Source organism: Odocoileus virginianus, chromosome 21, assembly GCF_023699985.2.
Source record: "Odocoileus virginianus isolate 20LAN1187 ecotype Illinois chromosome 21, Ovbor_1.2, whole genome shotgun sequence".
Classification (NCBI taxonomy): Eukaryota; Metazoa; Chordata; class Mammalia; order Artiodactyla; family Cervidae; genus Odocoileus; species Odocoileus virginianus.
This window is the reverse complement of record NC_069694.1, coordinates 27,539,336-27,550,236: the sequence shown is the minus strand read 5'-3', so window position 1 is coordinate 27,550,236 and position 10,901 is coordinate 27,539,336.

Here is a 10,901-nt window from a genome sequence, read left to right as displayed (position 1 = left end):
ACTGCTTTTCTGTTGCCATAAACATAAAACAAATGGGCTGGGCACAATGTTTTTGGCTCCATCTTTTTTTTTTTTTCTTGTTTTCAGGATTCTGGAAACATTCCTCCACCTTCCTCTGTCACTAAATGTTGCTATGGAGAAGTAGGAGGTCCGATTAAACACACATTTTTCTCTCTCAACTCAACTTTCATATGAGTTGATTTTTCTGTCCAGAAGTTACCTGCTTAGTGAGTTTTTAAAATAATTCTGCTCCAAGAATATATATATATATATATATATATATATATATGGGTTGATCATTCTGCATAATTGTTTTTCTGGAAAATATTGTACAGTTTAATCAGTAAATGAAGATTTTCATGTATTTTACAAAGGCTCTCTACTTTTATACTTTTGAAATATTCTGTTTCATTTGTTTTGTTCCATTAATCCAGGAATACCAATTATGCATATGTTGAAGCTCTTATTTAATTTACATATTATCCTCTTTCCAATGGTTTCTCCCTTTGTCTTTTTCTGGTTTTGTTTTCAATAGGATTTTTACATGTCCTATCCCTCATTTTATTCTACCTTTCATATTTTTGTAGTTTTAAATATTACTTAGCTATTTATTTTAAATCTTTAATTCTCTTCATGAATTATGCCAGCTCACTTTTCATTTCTGCATGGCCATATATTTTATTTGATCTTTTCCATTCCTTTTTTTTTTTTTAAGTTAACATTATTTTTAAAGGATTTCTGTTCCTGGACCTCATGGAGCAACAGAAGCATATTTACCCACTTCCCTTAAATAAATAAATAACCAGTTAAAACTTATGAAAAATGGTTTCAAACACTAGACAATAGACAGTGATGAATAGTAATCCTGAAAGAAGAAAAACAAACAACATGAGTCCTATGGTTTCCCCAGTAATTCTCTAAAGCGTGATTTCAGGCTACAGTACAGTCTTACTTAGTTGAAAAGGCAGAGTAAGTTGAGAATTTGGGGAAGCCAAGGTTTATGGAAGTCACAGACAGAATACCAGAGAGGAGAGAGCTGCGCAAAGAGCTCCAGAGATGTCCAAAGTGTTGCCTTTGAGTCTTCAAAGCATTTGAAGAATCTTCCTGAGGCAAAAGGAAGAATTACCAGGACTTCCCTGGTGGTCCAGTGGTTAAGACTCCATGCTTATAATGCAGGGGATGCAGGTTTGATCCCCGGTCAGGAAACTAACATCTCACATGCCACGTGGCCAAAAACATATATTAAAAAATAAAAATTTTGGGCTTCCCTTGTATCTCAGTTGGTAGAGAATCTGCCTACAATGGGGGAGACCTGGGTTCAATTCATGGGTTGCGAAGAGCCTCTGGAGAAGGACATGGCAACCCACTCCAATAATCTTGGCCTGGAGAATCCCATGGATTGTAGCCTGCCAGGCTCCTCTATCCATGGGGTTGCAAGAGTTGGACATGACTTAGCGACAAAACTATCAGCAGGTAGAAAAATTCTCAGTGCTTTCATGGAATGGGGAATTTTTAAAAATTCTTCAAACGTCCAGAGTAGAGAAACTTTGTAATACATGAGTGTTGAGTAGAAATCTCAGAAGGGTCATGCCTCAGTAATGGGCCTGGATTCATCATCATTCAGTTGCTCAGTCCTGTCTGATACTTGCAACCCCATGGACTGCAGCACGCCAGTCTTTCCTGTCTTTCACCATCTCCCAGAACTTGCCCAAACTCATTAACCTACAAACTCATTCAGTTCAGTTCAGTCACTCAGTCCTGTCCAACTCTTTGCAACCCCATGAATCGCAGCATGCCAGGCCTCCCTGTCCATAACCAACTCCTGGAGCTTACTCAAATTCATGCCCATCGAGTCGGTGATGCCATCCAGCCATCTCACCCTCTGTCATCCCCTTCTCCTCCTGCCCCCAATCCCTCCCAGCATCAGGGTCTTTTCCAATGAGTCGACTCTTCGCATGAAGTGGCCAAAGTACTGGAGTTTTAGCTTCAGCATCAGTCCTTCCAATGAACACCCAGGACTGATCTCCTTCAGGATGGACTAGTTGGATCTCCTTGCAGTACAAGGGACACTCAAGAGTCTTCTCCAACACCACAGTTCAAAAGCATCAATTCTTCGGTGCTCAGTTTTCTTCACAGTCCAACTCTCACATCCATACGTGACTACCGGAAAAACCATAGCCTTGACCAGATGGACCTTTGTTCACAAAGTAATGTCTCTGCTTTTTAAAATGCTATCTAGGTTGGTCATAACTTTCCTTCCAAGGAGTAAGCGTCTTTTAATTTCATGGCTGCAGTCACCATCTGCAGTGATTTTAGCCTAGAATAAAAACTGGATTAACCTATAGTAAAAGCTGATCTGTTCTGTATAACGTCTAGTCAAAATAGTCTGTTGAGTATATCATCTGTTTTCTAAGTGAATCTAAGTGATACATTAGATTTTTTTTACTACTGTTATGTTCTTTCCCTGTATTTAACAACTTTGTATTTTTTAAGTCAGTGTAGTTTCACACAAAGTTGAGAAGAAAATACAGAGTTCCCATCTCACCCTTGCCTCCACATTTGCCTAGCTTTCCCAATTATAAACATACTGATCAGAATGATGCATGAATTACAATTAATAAACCTATATTGGCACAATATTATCACTCAAAATCTAGAGTTTATATTAGGGCTCACTTTTGGTGTTGTACATTATATGGTTTTGGGCAAGTGTATAATGACATATGGACTTCCCTGGTAGCTCAGCTGGTAAAGAATCCACCTGCAATGCAGGAGACCCCGGTTCAATTCCTGGGTCAGGAAGATCCCCTGGAGAAGGGACAGGCTTCTCACTCCAGTGTTCTTGGGCTTCTCTGGTGGCTCAGACAGTAAAGAATCTGCCGCAATAAAGGAGACCTGGGTTCAATTCCTGGATTGGGAAGATCCCCTGGAGAGGGCATGGCAACCCACTCCAGTGTCCTTGCCTGGAGAATCCCCATGGACAGAGGAGGCTGGTGGGCTACAGTCCATGGGGTCCCAAAGAGTCAGACACAATTTAGCAACTAAGCACAGTATAGGACAACACATAATGACATATAGTATATCCCTTATTTTAGCATATATGGAATAATTTCTCTGCTGTAAAAATCTTTGGAGTGGTGCCTGTCCATCCCTCCATGATGTGGAGGGATGATATTTTTACTGTGTCCATGGTTTGGTCTTTTTCAGAATGTCATCTAGTAAGAGTCATATACTTTTCAGGTTGACTTCTTCCACTTAGTACATTGCATCAAAATTTTCTCCATGTCTTTTAATGGCTTTAATAGCCCATTCCTTTTCAGTGCTGAAAAAGTACAGTTTATTTAGCCATTCACTTACTGAATGATATTTAAGTTTTGGCAATTGTGAATGAAGTTGTTATAAACATCCATGTGCAGGTTTTTGTGGTTATGTTTTCAATTCACTTGGATAAATACCGAAGAGTGCTATTGCTGTATCCTGGGGTAAGAACTGGGGCTTCCAAGGTGGCGCAGTGTTAAAAGAATCCATCTGCCAATGCAGGAGATGTGGCTTTGATCCCTGGGTCAGGAAGATACCCTTGAGTAGGAAATGGCAACCCATTCCAATATTCTTCCCTGAAAAATCCCAGTGGACAGAGGATCCTGGTGGGCTGCAGTCCATGAGATTGCAAAGAGTTGGACATGACTGAATACAAACACAGGTGGTAAGGCTATGTTTAATTTTGTAAGAGACTACCAAACTGTCTTCCAAGGTGGCTGTACCATTTTGCATTCCTATCAACAGTGACCCTTGCCAGCATTTGATGTCACCTGTGTTCTGGATTTTGGCCATTCTAATAGGTGTGTGGTGGTATCTCATTGTTTTAACTTGCATTTCCCTGATGGTGTTGGAGAAGACTCTTGAGAGTCTCTTGGATAGCAAGGAGATCAAACCAGTCAATCCTAAAGGAAATCAGTCCTGAACATTCATTGGAAGGACTGATGCTGAAGCTGAAGCTCCAACACTTTGGCCACCTGGTGTGAAGAACCGACTCCTTGGAAAAGACCCTGATTCTGGGAAAAATTGGGAGGAGAAGGGACAGACAGACGATGAGATAATGGATAGAATCACTAACTCAACAGACATGAGTTTGAGCATCTCCAGGAGTTGGTGATGAACAGAGAAGCCTGGCGTGCTGCAGTCCATGGGGTCACAAAGAGTCAGACATGACTGAGTGAGTAAGCTGAATTCATGACATATGATGTGGAGGTTTCTTATATGCTTATTTGGTAAGGTGTCTGTTAAGGTCTTTGGTCCATATTTTAATTGTGTTGTTTATTTTCTTATTGTTGAGTTTCAAGAGTTCTTTTTATATTTTGGATAACAGTCTTCTGTCAAATGTGTCTTTTAAAGATATTTTCTCCTGGTCTGTAGCATGTCTTCTTATTCTTTTAACTTTATCATTTGCAGAGCAGAACTTAGAAGTTTTAGTAAAGTCCAGCTTACAAATCCTTTCTTTCATGGATCACACCTTTGGTATCTTATCTAAAAAAGTCATTATCATACCCAAGGTCATCTAGGTTTTCCTATTATTATGTTTTCATCAATTATTTACTGTGATTGTAATGGTTTTTATATGTAACATTTTGTCTTCCTGTTATTTGGTGTGTAATGGTTCATAATAGTTTTATTTTTATTGGACCTTTAATAATACAGAATAAACTTATAGCTGCCTTGCATGCTATTTGCTTTTTAATTCTACTTGTTTGACAATAATGTTGCAGTCATTTTTAGAAAATGAATCTGTTTATAAGGAAAACACATAAAACAAAGAGAAACAAAAATGATGTAGCATTTTTTATGATTATTACTTTTTTCTCCTTATATTGATCTGTCTTTGAACATAAAGGCTTCATCTATTAACATTTATTTTTTTCCAGCATTATTATGATTTGATTTAATTAAAAGTTGTATATAATTAGGTTGTATGATGTGATTTTTTAAAAAGTTGTACAATATGATGATTTAATATACCTATTTATTGTGAAATTATTGCTATAATCAAGTTAATTAGCAAACCCATTGGCTCACATAGTTACTTTGTGGGTAGGTGTGTGTGTCATGGTGAGAATACTAACGATCTACTTTCTTAGCAAATTTCAACTAAATATAGTATTATTAAGTATAGTTACCTTGCTGTGCATCAAATTTCCAGAACTTATTCACCTTGTGACTGAAAGTTTGTACTGTTGACCAACACCTCCTCATTTCTGTCAGACCCCAGCCCTGACAATGGCTGGTACTGTGAGTCTGGATTTTCTAGATTCCATGTAGAGGTGAGATCATATAGTATGTGTCTTTCTGTGTCTTGTCTTATTTCTCTTAGCATAATGTCTTCTAGGTTCATTTGCATGCATGCATGTGTGAAAAGTCGCTTCAGTCGTGTCTGACTCTTTGCAACCCCATGGACTATAGCCTGCCAGGCTCCTCTGTCCATGGGATTCTCCAGGCAAGAATACTAGAGTGGGTTGCCATTCCCTCCTCCAGCTAGCTTCATCTATGTTGTTGCAAACAGCAGGATTGCCTTGGTTTTTTTTTAATGACTGAATAATATTCCACTCTATATGTACACACCTTTTTTTCTTTATTCATTCATCTGTCAATAGACATATTGTTTCCATATCTTGGCAGTTGTGAATAGTGCTACTGTGAACATGGAAATGCAGGTATCTCTTCGAAATCCTGATCTTATTTCCTTTCAATATGTATCCAGAAGTGGGATTGTTAGTTCATACAGTTCATTGTTAGTTCATTCTATTTTGAACTTTTTAGGAACCTCCTTTTTTTTTTCTTAAGGGCTGAGCCAATTTACATTTCCACCAGCACTATAATGCACTGTATGATGCATTTCGAGTTAATATTTGTGTTTGGTATAAGGATCTGATTTCATTCTTTTGCATGTGGACATCCAGCTTTCTTAGCATCATTTTCTGAAGAGATTATTCTTTTCCCATTGAGTATTCTTGGTGTCTTTGTCAAAGATTAGTTGACCATATATTTATTTCTCAGCTCCTAATTCTGTTCCATTGGTCTGTGTGTCTTTTAATGCCAGTACCATAAAATAGTTTGAAGTCAGGAAATGGTGCCTCCAGCTTTGCTTTTCTTTCTCAAGATTGCTTTAGAGGTTTTCCTAGATCTACCCCTAAATATTTCATTGTATATCTCTTAAGAATAAAGCCTGAACCACTTTCAAAAAGGTAATGCAATGATCACACCTAAGAAAATTATTAATAATTACACAAATCACCTAACATACTGTGTATATTCAAATTGCCATAATTCCTCAAATGTGCTTTGTCCTTTTATTTCTTTTTTAATCCAAGAGTCAATCAAAATTCCTGTTTTGCCCTTGGCTATGCCTGTTTAAACTTTTAATCTAGTATCCTCTCTCATCTTCTCCCTCCTTTTTCTCTCATCACATTGATTTTTTTTTTTTTTTGGTAGATTGAAAAATTTTAGAAAATAAAAATATGCTCAGGACGCTCAGTTAATTTGAAAGTCAGAAAAGCAATGAATCATCTTTTATTATCATATGCCCTGTGCTTATACTAAAATATGATTTGTTGTTGTCTGAAATTCAAATATAAGTGAGTGTCCTCTATTTTATCTGGCAACTCTACTTTTTGGAAAGTTGAGGCCTGTTGTATAACTGAGCAGCTCAATTTCTAGATTTGCTCTATTTTCTTCTGATTTGAATCAGTTAAACAGTTTTTGAAAAATTTTTTTCATAGGTGATGGTATATCTTCTTATTGGATCACATTAGAAGGCACATATTTAGCAGTTCTATTAGTGAAGCTGTCTGATTACTGGATGAAGAGAGTGAGTAGTAAATCTTTCTAGTTAAAAGCATCTTCTTCCTTTGGAATTAGTAATTAGTGAAGTAATGTTCTGAGACCAGTCGAATTTCCTGTTCCCAATAACCTTCTCTGAAATGACTTTTAACATTCATTAGTGATCATTTCCTGAGTCAATATTACACTGTGGGTTGCAAAATGAGTTTGTAATTTTCTCTTTCCTCTACATTTATTATTATTAACTGGCATTCATCTACAAAGAAGACCTTTCTTTTATGCCCTCTTACAGTCTCACTGTATACTAATGGAATTAAGAAATTCAATTTGTTATAATCTATTACTTCCATTATCCTTTTTATTCTCAAATTACTCCGGTTTTGGCCAATAGAAGTCTCCTTGAAGTCTGCTCTTTGGTCCCTTGTATATAATTTCATTTTGTCTTTGAATGATTCCTTGCTTTTATCATCAAAGCGATTTTCCAGGCCTATTTTTTAACTCGTTTTGCTTAAGGACAGGAATAAACCTTTCCTCCTCCCAGTGGCCTGTGACAGCTCTCAGCTAACTGCTGTCCTTCGCCGAGCCCATTGCCTCTGCTCTGCTTTGTAATAACGGAGTCGGACCTTGTAAGCACGTTTCCTCTGCCAGCTGGCACGACGGCAGGCTTCGTCAGCAGAGGGCACTGGAAGGACACCACAGGAGCGGGCTGCTTGGGCTTGTGTAGGGCCTCTCTTTTTGCTCCTGCAGAACCGTTGCTGTAACGTGCTTGCAGAACATTCAGTGCAGCTCACTCACAGCAGAACATTCAGTGCAGCTCACTCTCACCTGGTTTTGCTGTCATTCTGGCAGGCAGTTCCTGCTCAATCTCCTGCTCAGTCGTGGCCCATAGTTTCCTGAGTAGACCTAGGCACTCCGGTGGGAAGTGCCCTGTTTGACAACTTCAGCCCACCAGCTGTGGACCAGGGCTGGCCCAGGGTAACACCACAAACTGCTCCGTCATCCCCTGGGCTACAGCCACACACTCTTTAATGAAGTCTGAATCTCAGCCTTGGGGAGAGGGCCCCTCTTTCCAAATTGTTCCTTGAGTATGCTCAATCCTAGGGTGGACTGCCCAGGTGGTGCGGTAGTAAACAAGTCTGCTTGCCAATGCAGGAGACACAGGAGACATGAGTTCAATCCCTGGGTCGGGAAGATCCCCTGAAGGAGGAAATGGCAACCCACTCCAGTATTCTTTTTTTTTTTAAATTTTAATTAAAAAATTTTTTAAATTAGAAGATAATTACTTTACAGTATTGTAATGGTTTTTGCCATACATCAACATGAATCGGCATTAGGTATACATATATGCCTTCCTTCTTGAACTCCCCTTCCACCTCGCTCCCCATCCTGCCCCTCTATGTTGTCATAAAGCACTGGCTTTTTGTTCACGGCATCATACATTGTTCCACTGGCTGTTTATTTTATATATGATAATGTATATGTTTCAATGCTATTCTCCCAAATCATGCCACCTTCTGCTTCCCCTACTGTGCCCAAAATGTCTGTGTCTTCTTTGCTGCCCTGTAAGTAGAATTGTCAGTACTATCTTTCTAGATTCCACATATATGCATTAATATATGATATTTGTCTTTCTCTTTCTGACTTACTTCACTCTGTATAATATAACGGTTCATCCACTTCATTAGAACTGACTCAAATGTGTTCCTTTTTATAGCTCCAGTATATTCTTCCTGGAAAATTCCATCTACCAAGGAGCCTAGCAGGCTACAGTCTATGGGGTTGCAAAGAGTCAGATATCACTGAGCAAGCAGGTAATCCTATGGTATTGTTAAGGTGATTTTTTTTTTTAATGTCCTCTGGTTCATCCCCAGCTTCTTGTTAATAAGTCTTTATGTTAAATTTTCCCTTTTTAAATAACTGATATGTTCCTTGTCTTCTCACTGAATCTTAACTGATACAGTGCAAAGGATGGTCTTTAATCATACCATCATTCCAAACTGCAGTTTCAGGATTAACTTGGTCATGTCCTTGGATTTGAGTATAGTGCTAGACCACTTACTAATGGGAAATGGATTCTTGTCTTCTTTGGTACACCATAACAATTAATAAAGATATTACCTATAGTTTACTGTGATGAACTGACAATTAAAGTAAGTATATTGGGAGTCCAATATACTTCACTAATGATGACAACAAGGATGGTAGTGTCTTGGTCTGTTTGGGCTACTATGGACTGGCGCCTTACAAATACCAACAGTTATGGAGGCTGGAAAGTGCAAGATCAAAGCATCAGTAGATTTGGTGTAGCTTGCTTTTTGGTTCACTCTATCTATTTATTCTGGTCAAGAAGCAACAGTTAGAATCAGACATGGAAGAACAGACTGGTTCCAAATTGGGAAAGGAGTACATCAAGGCTGTATATTTTCACACTGCTTATTTAACTTCTATGCAGAGTACATTATGCAAAGCCCAAGATGGAATCAAGATTGCCAGGAGAAATAACAATAACCTCAGATATGCAGATGACATCACCCTTATGGCAGAAAGCAAAGAGGAACTAAAGAGCCTCTTGATGAAGATGAAAAAGGAGAATGAATTAAAACTCAGCATTCCAAAAATGAAGATCATGGCATCTGGTCCCATCACTTCATAGCAAATAGATGGGGAAACAATGGAAACAGTGACAGACTTTATTTTCATATGCTCCAACATAACGGAAGATGGTGACAGCAGCCATTAAATTAAAAGACGCTTGCTCCCTGGAAGGAAAGTTATGACAAAACTAGACAGCATATTAAAAAACAGACATTACTTTGCCAACAAAGGTCCATCTAGTCAAAGCTGTGGTTTTCCCAGTAGTCCTGTATGGATGTGAGCGTTGGACCATAAAGAAGGCTGAGTGCGGAAGAATTGATGCTTTTGAACTGTGGTGTTGGAGAAGACACTTGAGAGTCCCTTGCACAGCAAGAATATCAAACCAGTTAATCCTGAAGGAAATCAGTCTTGAATATTCATTGGAAGGAGCTGAAGCTCCAATACTTTGGCCACCTGATGCAAAGAGCTGACTCATTAGAAAAGACCCTGATCCTGGGAAAGATTGAAGACAGGAGGAGAAGGGGATGACAGAGGACAAGATGGTTGGATGGCATCACTGACTCAATGGACATGAGTTTGAGCAAGCTCTGGGAGATGGTGATGGACAGGGAAGCCTGGCATGCTGCAGTCCATGGGATTGCAAAGAGTTGGCCATAACTGAGCAACTGAACAACAAAAAATATATTTATTTGCTGACACCACAGTGTTTTTATTAGCGAGGCTTTATGCTCTTAGTATTTGTTAGGGCTAGTTCTCCCTTACTGCTTTTATTTTTCAGGATTTTCCTTCATATTGTTGTATGTTTACTTTTCCATATGGATTATAGAATTAGCTTACATAGCTTCAGGGAAAAAACGACTTTTATTTTATTTGGAATCACATTGCATTTATATATTATGAAGGGAGTATTGATATGTTAATGATGGATTTTCCTGTGTGAGAATAAACAGAGCCTTTCCATTTGTTTCAGGCCTCTTTTTTTTTTAGTTTACAGGAGTGTTGCACAGTTTTCCAAAATAGTTTTAGCACATTTTCTGTTAAGTATTTTATCTTTATTAGTTTATATATTAATAACATCATATCTTTCAAATGATCACTTAGTGTTTTTTGTAAATATACTTTCAGCTAAATTTTATATCATGCTTCCTTACAGAACTTGTTAGTTGTTATTTTTAGTGCTTATTCTCTGTTTTCTAGGTGTAGTATTAGTTTACATAAAAACATAAATTATTTCTCACTTCTTATGCATCTAATGCTTATGATTGCTAGCTTGTATTTCCAAAGCTATGTTATATAATTGCAGAGATTATAATTACTTGGTCCTTGTTCTTAATGGAAATACCTGTAATGCTTCTTCATTAATAGTGATGCTAGTATTCGGATGGAGATCTAATCATATGACATCTTTCTGTCTAGATTTAATGATATGGTCCATTATAGGAATGAATTTACTAATACTGAAGCATCATTGTCTG